Here is a 17,486-nt window from a genome sequence, read left to right as displayed (position 1 = left end):
GGGTAATATGGTCTGTTGTGTGAGGATTAGTAACTCCCACAGAGAGTGAGATTTCACTGGTCAGTGGAAAAAATTACTGCAATTAGCCAGTAACTTGCAGTACAGATTGCATAGTATTTAAAACAAGTAGGTTTTGCTGTGCAGTCATTCAGCAAGGCATCGCTCACTTTAATAGCTATTACGTAAAAAAGTAGAAATGAGGGAGCATAGAAATTTCCAAAAGACCTAGATCTTCTTAAAATAGTACGTTTTCCCAAAGGCCAACTGACTCCATTGGAGGTTATAGTATTTTAATAATGCGTCTGGAAAGATTAACTGAAAGGTTTCACACAAGAAACCCAACTTCAGCTGCTTTTGACTTCATGCAAACTGTTACTCATGCACAAGACTGAGCACATCAGGAAGAAGATTTAAAGATAATAAAATTTTGGAAAATAAAGTATTATTAGGAAAAAATTAATCTGAGATTTCCAAAGTATTTTTTCTTTATTTTTAAAGTGAGATGAATTTTTATTTTGTTATTGTAATAAGTTTAAGGATACAATAATGTCGTCTGGCAAGGTAGATCTTATGACTTGAATGCCAAATTGAAATCACATGTTTCAAAAGTAATCATAATCAGATGATTAAGGATCACCTTTAAATATGTTGAATCTAATAATTTCCTTTAATATGTTGTTGTTTAATGTGTATACATTAGGTTTACTAATAACCATCATTTTTGAGAGAATTTTATCTTAATGGGATACCAGGAAAATTTTAGTACAAATTACATTAAGTGAAAATTATCAGCTTCAGGACATTTTAGCTTGTTCTATCTCAATCTCTTTCTTTCCAGCCCTATGTCAGCCTTGAACGAAAGCTCTATTTCGAGAGAATTAGAAGTTGAGTTCTTTGAATAGATGTAGGCCAACAGATCAGATAACTTAGATGAAAACAACACATTACTAGAGAGATACAAACTACTAAGGCTGACTCAAGAACGAACAGAATATCTGAATAGACCATGCAGGTAAATACATTGAATTAGTGAATGTAAAACTTTCCACAAAGAAAAGCCCAGCACCCCTGCCCCACCTCCCTCCCAGCTACACTGGTGAGTTCTACCAAATATGAAGGAAAATTAATCCAATTATTCAGAAATGCTTCTATAAAATAGAAAAAAAATGAAAATACCTCCTAACTCATTCTACGAGATCAGTATTGCCCTGATATCAAAACCAACGATATCTTGATTAGTTAATACTGCCAATTAATATTTCTTATGAATATAGGCACAAAAATATGTATAAAAATTGTAGCAAACTGAATCCAGTAATAGTACTGTGGTCAAGTGACATTTATTCCAATTATCTAAGGTTGGTTTAATACATAAAATAAATTTAATGCATTATATTAACAGAATAAATAAACACATTATCATCTCAATGAATGCAGAAGAAGCAATGCCAATTTATAATAAGAATATAGTAGAAATAAAAGGGAATTTTCTCAAGTGGTCAAAAGTTATCTAGGAAACTGATTAATGGATCAACAAAATGTGATATATCCATACACTAGAATATCATTTGGCAATTAAAAAAAGAAGAGCACTAACACATGCTGCAACATGAGTGAAACTTCAAAACGTTATACTAAGTGAAAGAAGCTAGTGTCAGTTAGCAAATATTGTATGATTTTGTTTATGTACTATTTCTAGAATACACAAATCTTAGAGACAATAAATAGATTAATGTTTACTGTTAACTGAGGGTGTGTATGGGAGTGAATGTGTGGGAATGACTGGTGATGTTTATGAAGTTTCTCTGGAGGTGATTAAAATATTCTAAAATTAGAAATTTAACAATAGTCACATAATTATGTGACTATCTAAAAGCAACATATTGTGCACTTTTTTTAAAGGGGGAAAATAAGCAATTAGTATTTCCATGTTGGTATATAATAGCAAGAATTGGGGTATTATATTGCAGCACTTTGGGGTGCAAATACTAGGAACCTATAATATAAAAATATGGTGTTATTCTAAATGTATCCCAATGAAAAATGTTATATATAATTAATACAACATTAATTTTACTTAACAATAAATAGCAATTGTTTTTGATTTTAAGAGTCTCTTAATTGACCTGAGCAGAAAATGACAAACAGAATAACTTGAAATTTTTCCAAAATGTATCTCTTTCCACTTACAAGTTCTAATTTAGGAGACCTGCTGATGAATATTAGAACTTTAGCAAGTTGTATACTTAACTTAGATTTTATTTGACTTACTCAAATCTGAATTTTTAAAATTATGAGTTTCTGGAAAATGAATATGCCTTTAACATACAACTTCTCTTCTATGGTTTTTAAAGTTAAATTTAGGCTCTAAAACCTAAATCAAAATAATGTGTATAAGAAATGTAATAAAAACATAACAAATGAAATGAGAATAATCTATAGAGTTAATTTAGTAGTATATCGCTAGAAACACTTCTGTTACTGTTTAATATAGTGGAAGGAGCACCAATTTTAAATGCCTGGCCCCTGCGAGATCGGGGTCAAGTCCTAGCTTTACTGGTAATTTGTTGTCGTAATCTTGCTTAATGTCAGGTACTCTCACTGTCCTTTAATTTCTCTGTCTGTAAAATGAGGAGATTGGGCTACATGATCATTAAAGCTACTTCCAACGCTAGATTCCTATTTTTCACAACTTCTCTAATTTGAAATGTTTATTGGTATTTTGTTAATACGGTTAAACTTGGAGTATATCCATTTTAAAAAGTTCTATTACATATAAAGCACCCCAGAGCATCCTTGAATAAGAAATATATTTCCAAAAGTTAAATAAATATATTACTCTGCTATTTAAGAAATACATCTAAATATTTATAATTAAACTAATTTGAGGTAAGGGATTATATCAAAGAACAGATGTAGTAAACGTATTCTCATATTTCTAGTATAAACATTTTTGTGTCATGCTTTCATCACTTCCAAGACAGTTTAAAGAGGCTCTCTCTACTGCACATATATTCTACTTCTTATTTACACTTTTGCAGAATTTTCTTTATTTTAGCTTCACTGTATGACGAATGACTTGAAATATTTCAGTATAAATGTTTTATACTGATTAAACAAATCTGGATTGTTATATTATAAACCATACCAGCAAAGCCAGAGGTAACTCTGGGAAAATATAATCTTGATAGTAAATAAAAGGACTATTTAAATAAAATATAATATGCATGAATATATTTAAAAGATGTTCAAGAGATTGTTTAAAATATGATTCTTAATTGTTTCAACATAACCATCAACAGAGAATTAGAAACTTTACTGCCGCCAAATAAGTTTATAGCACCTTTTATAATTGGAACTAAAACAGCTTTGGAAGAAATAGAAAAATATAAAATGTCCTTAATACTAAGTATAGATCATGGAAAACATTTTTTAAATCTCCATTGTAAAGAATATACCATAATTAGAACAATAAATTTTACTCTGTATGCCAGTTATTTAGCTGAGAATGTATCAATTCCCTGATTCACAATTGTATTTCTACCTCTCTGATATTATACTTGTTGTTACAGCTTGATATCAACCGTATGGAAAATATTTCTGTGACTATCTGCAATTCTTTATTGCGTTATTGGTGAAGAAAAATCACACTTGTCAAACTTTTGTTAAATAAGTTATAACCATTTTTTCACAAGGCAAGTGGGCTCAAAGTATCCAAAAAATTTTTGTAAAGCTTTTGGAGGCCAGGCACGGTGGCTCATGCCTGTAATCCCAGCATTTTGGGGGGTGGAGGAAGGTGGGCTACCTGAGGTCGGCAGTTCGAGACCAGCCTGAACAACATGGTAAAACCCCATCTCTACTAAAATACCAAAAAATTAGCTGGGCATGGTGGCGGGCACCTGTAATCTCAGCTACTTGGGAGGCTAAGGCAGGAGAATCGCGTGAACCAAGGAGGCAGAGGTTACAATGAGCCAAGATCGTGCTATTGCACTCCAGCCTGGGCAACAAGAGAGAAACTCTGTCTCAAAAAGCAAGGCAAAACAAAAAGAAAACAAAACACACAAACAAAAACACTTTTGGAAAACGTGGCAGCAGCAGTGGAAACCCCTGGGATAGCCCTGTTATAACACAATATAAGTCAGATAATAATGCTTCAGAATTTAATTATGAGGGGTTAAATGTAAATAATTGATTTAGAACTATTTTAAGGTAAAAATAAAAGGATTAGAAGATACTAATCAGCAACCAATTCTAATGCACCATAATACAGACTTAAACTAACAATAGTAGTAGGGGAAAGGTTTGATAATGTTTAATACAAATTTTGTTTGTAGCTAAAGTTAGATTGCTAACCTTATTAGGAACTTGGTTATTCTGATTTGTAAATTATTTTAGTTTTTCATAAAGCTGTACATACACAACACTGCTTAGTAATTCCTTAGATGTTAAAATTCCATCAAGACATTTTTCTACATATAAATGGAAATTCTCAGTAGCTTAAAAAAGCCTGAGACATAACTTTCAACATCTAGGTTTCAAGATAAATGTAGGCCAATAGATCAGATAACTTAGATGAAAACAACACATTCCTAGAGAGATACAAACTACTAAGTGGTTAATATATGAGTAATGCTGAAATACAAAGAATAAATTCAGCTAAGAAAGAACATTTAAAATTTTTATACCCGAAACAAGATTTAATCGAAATTGGGTTATAATTCTTTTTGCTTATTTATCTAATTTTACATTATATATATATACATATGTGTTTATCTATATTATATAATATACATGGAAAATATATATTATATAAAATATATATATTTTTGCCTTTGCTTTTAATTAATATAAAATTATCCACAAAATAATTATACACTGTTTGAATATACCTTTAATATTAATTGCATTGTGTGTTATAATCTTAATTTTCTTATATCATCAGCACCAAGACTTATTAGTGTAGAGATATATCTAGTAAAAAAGAAAATGAGACACAAGTAATACAGAATACTATACTTTCTAGTATGATACAAGATGTTTCAAAATACTATTAATGTATTGTGATTCCTTAATCATTATTTGTAATTATAGTAGTTTTGCTTCATACTGTCAGTTATCATATAGTTACATACATCATGGGTAGAGAAAGTCATCTTCATGGTGAATTTTTCATATAGTTAGAAGAATTGGAAGCAGATTAAATACACATATTTAAAAATTGTTGGTCTTTAGAGTTCCTTGATAATCTTGTTGAATTGAACAGCTCTTTAACTTTCCCAAATAATAAACAATGCATAATACAGAAGGATTTTGTCCACTTTTTATCCTCTCAGTAATATTGAGGTCTTTCTTTTTTCATAAAAATATATAGAGGAGTATGTTTGATATTTTTGAACACATACATGACAGGTTTTATTTAGTTAGCAAATAAGATCATGTTCTTGGGGAAAGAGAGAGAGAGAAGCAGAAGAGTGGTGTGATGAGGTGAAAATTACTATCTCACAGGGTCTGTGATTTTTGGTAGTGGGGCATCCAGTTATCTGAATCTGTCCTAAGAGATGCTGGGCAGTATATAATCAACTTTTCTCCTTACCTTCTTCCGTCATGCCAGTGCTTTTCATTGGGAAATACACCAGAAGCCAGTAGGTCAGTAACCTGTTGGTGCAGCCCGAATAGATTAGCCTCCCAGGACCAGAAGAGTTTCACTTGGATATGGATGCATAATCAGAAGATAGCCAGAACACCAACTACAAAGAAAAAGTGCACCTCAGTATATACCAATTTTTATTATATCAAATTAATTTTGTCTTGATTCTAATGAGATGATGGATGCTAATCATTAATGTAATATTTGATAAGCTGCCCAAAATGTTTTGTAAACTTTATAGACACAATTTAGTTGGATATAGACATAAAGCCAGTTTACATCAATAAAGAAAAAAATTATACAAATAGCATAGAAATAACTTTTGTATTCTCTGAACATAACCCTAGGCTTAGCATTAATAGGCAAACATATTAAACAAATAAAACACCCTAACATATTTTCTCTATTGTAAACAAATAATAATTCGTAGAATAACCTGTTAAGAATAATGGTCGGAGTCAGGAAAAGATGACTGACTAAATACAGCCAAGGAGCGTTGCTCCCAAGAAGGCAGACCACATTATTGACTAAACCACCATAATTTGAACAAATGTTTGGAGATAAAAATGCAATGGAGTGGCGACACTAAGGCCATAGTTGAAGAGGGAGGAAGCTTGGATCCCCGTACAAGGTACTCAGATACTAGTGCTAGTTCCAGTCCTGAATGGCTCCTGAGAAAGGGGTGCATGAGGGAACTGAGGGATATAGCTGACTTTCGCTTTGTACTTCTGGGATCTAAGCTATAGGGGACCCCAAGGCACCCATGAACATTTGAGCTGACAAGATTTCCCCAAGGAGCAGACAGAGACAAGGCTTTGGATGGCACAGAGCAGCTTCAGTGGAGAGCAGCCATAGATGCCCATTACCCAGGGATGCAGTGGAAGTGTGGCATGTGTCCCTCTACAGGGCCAGTCCAGAATGGGTGTGATACATCTTTCTGCTGCAGCCTCTGCTCAATGGCCTCCCTTCCTCCCAGCAGCCTGGAACATCTAACAAAAGAAACACAAGAGAAACACACAGTGCCAATGATCAGAAAGGGATCCAACACGGCCCAGGAGCAGATCTGGTGAGGGCTTCATCTCTCTATCCCCCCACAATACAGAGCATGCCTATGAATGTGAGAAAGTGCAAGAGAGCAGTGTGACTGGATATTAGTCTACCTACTGGCCATTACTCTTAAGCACCATCTACTGCATCACAGCCTGGACTAAACCACCAAAACTTTTCCTGATGATATATTCATATGGGAAGCAAAAACAAGAATTCAGCCACACATAAAAATCCTATACAGAGGCCTGGGCCTCTGAAGGCATCCAGAAATGAAGCCAACTGACTATACTCAAATTACATCACAGTTAAAGAAACATCAGTTCTCCAAGATGAGGAAGAATCAGTTCAAGAACTGTGGCAATTCAAAATGCCAGAGTCTCCCCATAATTTCCAATGAGTTCACTAGCTCCTCAGCAATGGTTCTTAACCAGTCTGAAATGACAGACACAAAATTCAGAATGTGGATGGCAATTTAGTGCATTGAAATTCAGGAGAAAGCGGAAACCCAATCCAAGGAATCCAAAGAATCCAGCAAAATGATCCAAGAACAGAAAGATGAAATAGCCATTTTAAAAGAATGAAACTGAACTTCTAGACGTGAAAATGTTACTTAAGAATGTAATAATATAAAGCAGAGTAGACCAAGCTGAGGGAAGAATATCAGAGCTTGACGACTGGTTTTTTGAATCAACTCAGAAAAAATAAAAGGAATTTTATAAAATTTAATAAACCCCCTAAGAAATATGATATTATGTGAAGAGACCAAATATATGACTCATTGTCATTCCAGAGAGAGAAAGAAAGAGAATATGCATCTTGGAAAATATATTTGAGCATATAGTCCATGAAAATTTCCCTAATCTCAGGAGAGAGGTTGACATGCAAATCCAAGAAATGCAGAGAGCGCTGGGTAGATACTATACAAGTATCTAGACCATCCTCATCCAGATTCACCAAAGTCAACACAAAAGGAGAAAAATCTTAAAGGCAGCTAGAAAGAAGGGTCAAGTCACATACAGAAGAAACCCCACAGTCTAGCAGCAGACATTTCAGCAGAAACCTTACAAGCCAGAAAGGTTTTCAGCATCCTTAAAGAAAATAAATTCCAATCAAGAATTTTATATCCTGCCAAACTAAGCTTCATAAGTGAAGGAGAAATAGAATTCTTCTCCAGCAAGCAATTGCTGAGGTAATTCATTTCAACCAGGTCAGAATTACTAGAGGTCCTTAAGGGAGTGCTAAACATGAAATTGAAAAAAAGATGTCACATGCTACCACAAATAAAACAGACAAACAAAACACTTAAGCACATAGCTCACAGGCACCATAAAACAACTAAGTAATCAAGACTAGGTAACAACCAGCTGACAACATGATGACAAGATAAAAATCAACCATATCAATACTAACTTTGAATGTAAATAGGTTAAATATCCCAATTAAAATATGTAGAATGGTCAGCTGGATACAAAGGCGGGACTCAACCATCTGTTTTCTTCAAGAGACCCATCTTCCATGTAAATGAATCACATGCTCAAAGTGAAGCAATGGAGTAAGATCTGCTATGCAATCAGAAAATAAAAAAGAGCAGGAATCTATTACATCAGATGAAATAGACTGCAAACTAATAAAAATTTAGAAGAACAATGAAGAACATTATGTAATGATACAGAGTACAAGCCAAAAAAAAAAAAAAAAAAAAAACAGAACTTAACTATCCCAAATATACATATATAAACACTCAACTCTGGAGCACCACTATTCATAAAACAAGTTTTTCCTGGCCCGCAAAAATATGTAGGCAAGCAAACATTAATAGTGTAGACTTCAACACCCTAACATCATTAGATAGATCACTGAGGCAGAAAACTCACAAAGAAACTGGACTTAAACGCAACACTTGACCAACTGGACTTAATATACATCTTCAGAACACTGCACCCAACAACTACAGAATATACATCCTTCTTGTCTGCACATGGAACATATTATAAGATAGACCACATGCTCAGCCATAAAGCAAGTCTCAGTAAATCTAAAAAAAAAAAGAATTAAAATTATACCAAGCACACTCTTAGACCACAGGGCAATAAAACTAGAAATCAGTACCAAGAGAGCTGTGAAAACTATACCAGCACATGAAAATGAAACAACTTGCTCCTGTATAACTCCAGTGTGATTATTTAAATTAAGGCAAAAATCAAAAATTTCTTTGAAATTAATAAAAATAGAGACACAATTTACTAAAAAGATGCAGCTAAAGCAATATTAAGAGGATAGTTTACAGCCCTAAAAATCTTCATCAAAAAGTTAGAAAAGTCTCAAATTACCAATCTAACTTTGCAACTAAAGGAACTGAAAAGAAAAAAAACAAAAAACAAAAAAAACCAAACTAATCCCCAAACTAGCAGAAGAAAAGGAATAACTAAAATGAAATGTGAAAATTCATACAAAAGTTCAGCAAAACCAAGAATTGGTTCTTCAGAAAATTCATGAAGATTGATAGACCACCAGCTAGATTAACAAAGAAAAAAAGGAATGTATCCAAATAAGTATAATCAGAAATGACAAAGATGATATTACAACTGATATCACAGAAATACACAGGATGCTCAGAGAACAATGTGAACACATCTATGCAAACAAATTAGAAAATATAGAGGAAATGGATAAATTCCTGGAAATATATAATCTCTCCAAATTGAATCATGATGACAGTGAAACTCTGAATAAACCAATATCAAACTCTGAAATTGAATCAGTAATAAGAAAAAAAATTGCCAACCAAAAAAGCCCTAGACCAGATGGATTTGTTATGAATTATTCCAGATGTATAAAGAAGAACTTGTAGCAATCCCGTAGAAACTATTCCAATAAAATGAAGAAGAGGGACTCCTCCCTAATTTATTCTATGAGGCCATCATCAGGGTAACAACAAAATCTAGTTGAGACATGAAAAAGAAAGAGAATTTCAGGCCAATATCCCTGATGAACACAGAAGCAAAAATTCCTCAAGAAAATACTGGCAAATTGAATTCAGCAGTGTATTAATTCATCATAATCAAGTAGACTTTATTCCAGGGATTCACGGTTGAGTCAACATATGCAAAACAATAAAGATGATTGGCTACCTAAACAGAATTAAAATAAAAAATCATATGATCATCTCAGTAGATACAGAATAAGCTTTTGATAAATCCCAACATCTCTTCATAATAAAAACCATCAACACACTAGGCATTGAAGGAATATACCTTAAAATGATAAGAGCTATCTATGATAAACCCAGTGCTTACATCACACTGAATGGGCAAAAGGTGGAGCCATTTCTCTTGAGAAGTGGAACTCTCATCACTCCTATTCAACATGGCACTGGAAGTCCTAGTCAGAACAGCCAGGCAAGATAAATAAATAAAAGGCATCCAAACAGAAAAAGAAAAAGTCAAACTATCCTTCTTTGCTAACTGTATGATTCTGTACCTAGAAAATCCTAAAGACTCTGCCAAAAAGCTACTTAAAATGGATAAATGATTTTAGCAAGGTTTCAGGATATAAAATCAATGTACAGAAATTATTAGCATTTCTATACACCAATAATGTCCAGATTGATAGTCAAATCAATAACAGATTCACGTTTATGATAATTACAAAGAAAATGAAATACTTGGGAGTACAGCTGACCAAGGAAGTGAAGTATCTCTGCAAGGAGAACTACAAAACACTACTGAAAGAAATCAGAGATGACACAAGTAAATGAAAAAACATTCCACACTCATGGATGGGAAGAATTGGTCATAAAAATAGCTATACTGCCCAAAGCCATTTACAAATTCAACATGACTCCTATCAAACTACCTATGTCATTTTTCACAGAAGTTCAAAAAACACTATTCTAAAATTCATATGGAACCAAAAAGAACTCAAATAACCATAGCAATTCTAAGTAAAAAGTACAAGGCTGAAGGTATCACACTACCCTACTTAAAACTATACTATAAAGCTACAGTAACAAAAATAGCGTGGTACTTGACATGGTATGAAAGGACACATAAAACAAACAGAGTAGAAAAATTCAGAAACATATATGCACACCTACAACCATCTGATCTTTGATAAGGCCGACAAAAACAAAAAATGGGGAATGGACCCCCTGTTCAATAAATGGTGCTAAGATAACTGGCAAGCCATGTGTAGAAGAATGAAACTAGACCCTTACTTTTGAGCATATACAAAAATTAACTTAAGATGGATCAAAGATTTAAATGTAAGACACCAAACTATCAAAAATCCTAAAAGAAAACCTAGGAAATATCATTATCAACCTCAGACTTAATAAAGAACTTTTGTCTAAATCCCCAAAAGCAATCGCAACAAAACAAAAAATTGACAAGTGAGACCTAATTAAACTAAAGAGTTTCTGCACAGCAATAGAAACTATCAACAGAGTGAACAAGCAGCCTACAGAATGGGCAAAAAATATTCACAAACTGTGCATTTGATAATGGTCTAATATCCAGGATCCAGAAGGAACTTAAACAAATCAACAAGCAAAAAACAAATAACATGATTAAAAATAGTCAAAAGACATGAAGAGATAGTTCTGGAAAGAAGACATGCAAGTGATGAACAAACAAATGCAAAAATTCTCGTCATCACTAATTAGCAGAGAAATGAAAATCAAAACCACAATTGAGATACCATCTCACACAAGTCAGAATGGCTATAATTAAAAAGTCAAAAAGCAGCAGATGCTGACAAGGCTGCAAAGAAAAGGGAATGCTTATACACTGTTGGTGGGAATATAGACTAGTTCAGCTACCTTGGAAAGCAGTTCTCAAAGAATTTAAAACAGAGCTACCCTTCAACCCAGTTATTCCATTACTGGATAAGTACACAAAGGAAAATAGTCATTATACCAAAAAGACACTTGCAGTCATTTGTTCATTGTCATGCTTTCACAATAGAAAAGGTATGGAACCAACCTAGGTGCCCATCAATGGTGGATTGAATAAATAAATGTGATACATATACACTGTAGAATACTATGCAGCCATAAAAAACGAAATCATGTCTTTTGTAGCAACATGTTATGTTAATAAACATAAGTCTGATATATATTCAAGTAGGTTGACTGAATTGAGAAATCATAAAGCAGTTTTGGTTTATTTGTGAAATTATTGTTCTTTTTGGTATGGATAACTGAAGAATTTAAGGAAAATAATATTTCTCACATATCCAATAAAATATTCTATTCTGTTTGGTTAAAAACTTAATATTTGAGATATTTTGTTACTAGGGTTTCTTACAGAATTCTATTTTTAAATAATTTAAATTTAATGTATGCAAAGAAAATTAGACAAACAAGTCTGAGGAACACATCCAACACCAGGCTTGAGTTTTCCTTAAGCGATATTCATATTGCTAATTGAAAGAAGACAATCAGAAAGGGTTACTCACTCTATGATTCATATTAAATGATATTCTGGAAAAGGCAAAACTATAGAGATAGCTAACATATCACTGATTACCACTGCACTTCAGCCTTGGGGACAGAGTGAAACTCTGTCTCAAACAAAAAAACACAACAAACAACAACAACAAAAAAACCCATGAACAGACAAGCAAACAAATAAATAAAACCATGATGGGAGTATTTCAAAAGATACAGGAGTCAACTGAAAGTGTCCCAAATGACCATACTAGGAACAATTTGAACAATATAATAAATAAGTAGTATTAAATTCTACACCAACGTATGAAATAAACGTCCATGAGTCCATACTGATGTAAATCAATGAATTGATAATAAATGGGGAAAAGAGAAAAATCTATGCAGAAGAATTGCAAATAATTTATTTTGATACTTTGTCCTTACGGAGTTAGAGAATAATTTCCTGCTTCTTAAGTGTGGGCTGTACACGGTAACTTTCTTTGCAAAAGTGCAATATGGAAATGGGAAATAATAAAAGAGTACTGCAGAGAAACCTGACAAACACTCTCATGCCAGGTGATCAAGGCTAACATCACAGTAATAGGTCACATTGATAGAATGTACGCTTAATAAGATGTGATGAAAATGAAACTGTATATCTATAGTTGTTCTCTCAAAACACGAGTCTAATCAGGGGAAAAACCTCATGCACACCTCAATTGAGATACATTCTTCAAAGCAAATCATTAGTTATACTCTCAACTGTCAAGGTCGTCAAAAACAAGAAACACAGGAGAAACTCTCGCAAGGAAATGAGCCTGCGACATGACTAATAAATGTAATGTGATAATCTGAATTGAACCCTGGAACAACAACAACAAAAAAATTAGAAAAAAACCCTGAGAAAACTGAAACAAATTATAAACTTTCGTTAATAAGAATATGTTAATGTGTTGATTTAATTGTGGCAAATGTGCCAAATTCATGTAACATGTTAATAATAGAGACAACTGGGTATGGGGTATAAGGGAGTATCTTTGTACTATCTTGATATAATAATTTTGTAAATCTAAAACTATTCTAATATAAAAGTTATTTTGAAACATTATGTTTAAGTTTTGATAGGGTAACTGATTTTCAACGCTCTTGTTCATTGGTTAGTTTGTTGTTGTGTATAGTTTTTTGGTTATTTTCCTCAAGTATCTGGTAATCATTGTTGGTTTGCTATTATACATACATAACAAAATTACACAATGTAGATATGAGAACAAAAGTTTCTTGATAATTTTATAAGTGACTTTCCATGACCCTGATCCCTCCATAAAAAGATGTGAATGTAGGGATGTAGGGTTCTGCATAGGGATGAGCAAGGTGTTCTGATTAACACACTTTTCTTTAAGAAGCATATGTAGATAATGGGAAAATGAATGCCCTTAAATAGTTTAACTCAAATGCACTTTTAAAATTGCACTTTCGTTCTGAAAATCAGATCTTTCCCCAGGCTTGATTATAGCTCTGTCTTGATGCTTGTATTATTCCTCCTACTTTTACCCAACACATCTTCCTTCCTCTACATTGCTTGTTTTAATTGGCGATCTGAGTTTGAAGAGTACGCTAGACCACTCCCTGTTTTTCAGGCAGTCCATTCACCCACTATCTTTTAGATGATGACCTTAAGGCTGACTCTGTTCACCTGCTTCTTAACATCCTTTGGGCATCTCCTGGAGAGAAGCACTCTCTCCCCTGTGTTGACCAATTTTGGTTATATTAATGGTTTCATTTGTCCTAATATTTTTATCAATGAAGTGTTATCTCTTTGCTATTTTACAGAAGTTCTTTAAATTTTCTCATCTGCCAGTAGCATAATTACTTATTTTATTTTTTGGTGTTATGTTATTAACTTAATTTTTTTTTTCATTCATGAGATTCTTAAAGTTGGTCAGGTAAACATGATGGTTCTGGTCAAGTTTTAAATGAGAAACTTCTATGAGAGTCACTTATGAAATTGTTTGAAATATCATTTCCTTCTGTCTATCGTAATATGAACTCTAAGTAAAATTTCAATATATATGATTTAGAATGAGATCTGCCACTCTGTTATATAATGCTGAGGAACAGAAGCTGCTTATGGAACAAATTGGTATAGCTGGCAACAAAGCAAAACAAAAGTAAAACAAATATTTTCATCTCAACTTAAGCATTATGTTAAATAGCAAAAGAATGCCATCAAGAAGTGCACATAAATAAAATATAAATACAAAAAGCATTGGCATTGTTTTATTCATCGAGACCATTTGCTTACTTTTCTCCATTTATGTAGCCTCTAGCAAACCTCCAACAGACATACAACCTTTTCACAAAAATGAGAACCTTTGGTTAGATGTTGTGGGATTCAAATTAACAACTTAATTATATATATATGTATATATATAAACACACACACACACAACTGAGGATGAGAACGAGATTATAAAACACCCTCCCTTCTGTCTTTTTTAAATCTTTGTTTGTGGTTGTTTGTTGTTTTTGTTTTTTGAGGTTGGAATTTTTTCAGCTTTATTGAGGTATAATTGATGAACAAAATTGTACATAAAGTGAACAATATGATAATTTGATATACACACACATTGTGAAATGATTGGCACAATCAATGTAACTCATCTGTCACCCACCAAGGGCAAGGTCAAGTCTATTCATCATTCACTAAACTATTCTGTGCTCATATTTAGGTAAGCTACCTTCATTGAGCAATATATGCTCTATACATTAGAGGGAAGGTATTTCATTGCTCATTCAGTATTGCTTTGTGTTATTTTCACTGTAGTATTTCCTCATTATGTAGAAATATAAAACTGAAGTTAATTTACTTATTAATGCAAATTAATAAACCTAAAAATTTAAAATAACATTAATCTAACATGACTGAAGCTTTTACACATGACTTTTCTCTATGCAAAGCATTGCAAAGTCAAAATATTTGTTAAGTAAAGTGTGACATTTTTTGGCCTTACTCATTTGAAATATATTGTTTACCTTAAAATATCACCTCTGTTCTTTTATCATCTATATTGCCCTTAACATTTTACTATGTATACTAAGATGATAATAAAACCAATATAACTAAATGAAAAGATAACAACATAAAATTTTTTGTAGCACTTGGTTTAAATTGGTCATTTAAATGACTCAGAAAATGTTGACATGAATTTTTTGTATATTATCAAAAATAAAACAACGTATGTTACACACACACATATATCTATGTGTGTATATGTATTTATGTTTGTATTTTTTTCTTCAAATACAACTTGTAAAATATGGGAAACCTTCCCTATCTTCTTCTCAAAGTCATTAGGGGATTGGAGAATGGAAAATCAAAAATACCTTCTCAGGACCCTATCCTGTGTAACTGACAAAGTATACAATATTCTAACAGAGCTTTTATGTGAAGAATTATTTATTAGCAGTTGAATATATGGTGATGAAGTGAAAAGAATGATAAAATAATAATCTACAAAATATTTACCATGACAAAGAAGTCACTAGGCATGGTTTTATATGTTGGTAATATCTAAGATATGACTCACATCAAGAATCATATCAGAATTACTTCTGTCCCTTTAAGGATGTTGAGTTATTATACTGAGAATGTCAAAGATCATTCATTTTATCTTTAGCTAAATATTGTCAATTAAATGTACCTCACCAGCCAAAAAGCTTGATTGGTTTGAGTTTCAGATGTGTACTGGGACAGCATTAATTTTATGTCACCCAGTGCTATCTATAGTGATAGAATTAGGGGCAATTACATTTTCTTAATGAGAGTCTTCCTAAGAGAGTTGATCTGAATGCTTGTGATGAGAAACAAACTAGGAGGTTTAACACGAATATATATTTTTGTAAATAGCCCTGGGGAAAATTTAATTCCTTCAAAAATGTAAAATTAAAATAAAATTTTGCTTAGAAGTATCTCTTCTCTGCAATTCATTCTTAAATATTAAGTCAATTTTAATACAATCAATCAATAAAAATAATTGGGCTAATTATTATATTAATTGGTTACTATGCATACATTGAGATGACAATTACACATTTGTATTTCATGTTAACCCAGATAATTGTGATTGGTTTAAAACTATTTTTATGCATTAGTATGCTATATGTATTGCTTAAGTACATATTATTTGTTTATATTTAATTATTAGTAGTCTAGCTTTGAACTCTTCATATCATTTGAAAATTTCAATAAAATGCCTTGATAAATCATAGAATACTCAAAATCATAACTGAAGTCTTAGGATAATGCTATCACAGACTTATTTATTTGTGATCAAATGGACTGATTAGATTATTTAAGTTAGCTTCTTAAAATACTATAATTTAGTATATTAAATTTAAATATATACAATTTACATTAGAGATAGAACAGTCATAGATAGATGATAGGTAGACAATAAAGAAAACCAAAGATAGTTATACGACTCTGAATATGACAATGTATGTAAGTACAGAAAGATAGGCGTGAAGAGTAACAGCAGAATATAAGAAACAATTAGTACCTGCAGCTACAGTAGAAAAAGAAAACAAATGTCCATCAGAATCTGAGCTCAAGTAAATGCAGACATGTGAGAATGCATGGTAATTGGCAGATCAGAATTATTCTGTGTGTCAACATTGAATCTTCAATCCATTTCAATCTGTCTTCTCTTCCATCTTCTCCCTTCCTTCAAATTTTTTATCAACATGCCATCAATGGCTTCCATATTGCAATCTCAGTGCATTAAAGTATTATCCACTCTTCTCTTGAAAAAATGTCATGCTTACATTTCAAGTCCAATTGAAGTGATTTTTTTCGAATAGTCCTGAATCTTTTCAAAATTTATTTGCAGCATATTAAATTAAAGGCTCCTTTTTGCTTTAAACATGCTGTTTAACTATGCAGGTATATAAAAATATACCATTTAATTAGTGTAACTTCAACTTCATGTGTAAAGAAAGTGAAATTAAGTAATATAAGATATCTAAATTGATTTTTTTAGCCTTAAAAATGTTAGTTTTGTTGGAAGATGCTTTAAGAGAATAGTTGTCTTTAAGAATTTTCAGCACCAGCAGCACTACAAGTTACGCATGTAAGCATGACAGTACTCACTGTCTGCCTATCTTTGTGTTTATGTTGAATAACAAAGTATCTTGTCAGAAGGCTCAACGCATATACCCAATAATTAAATAGCTTACACTTTTGTGTTTTAATTATTTTCTTCAAGTATTTAATTATCTTTATGACCTTGTTTGTTATTTTTATTCTTTTTCCTACTTTTTTTAACTCAATCCCTCATCTGAGTTTAAATATTATTTTCA

This window comes from Mandrillus leucophaeus, unplaced genomic scaffold (assembly GCF_000951045.1).
Source record: "Mandrillus leucophaeus isolate KB7577 unplaced genomic scaffold, Mleu.le_1.0 Scaffold640, whole genome shotgun sequence".
Lineage (NCBI taxonomy): Eukaryota > Metazoa > Chordata > Mammalia > Primates > Cercopithecidae > Mandrillus > Mandrillus leucophaeus.
Note: the sequence above shows the minus strand (reverse complement) of the source record.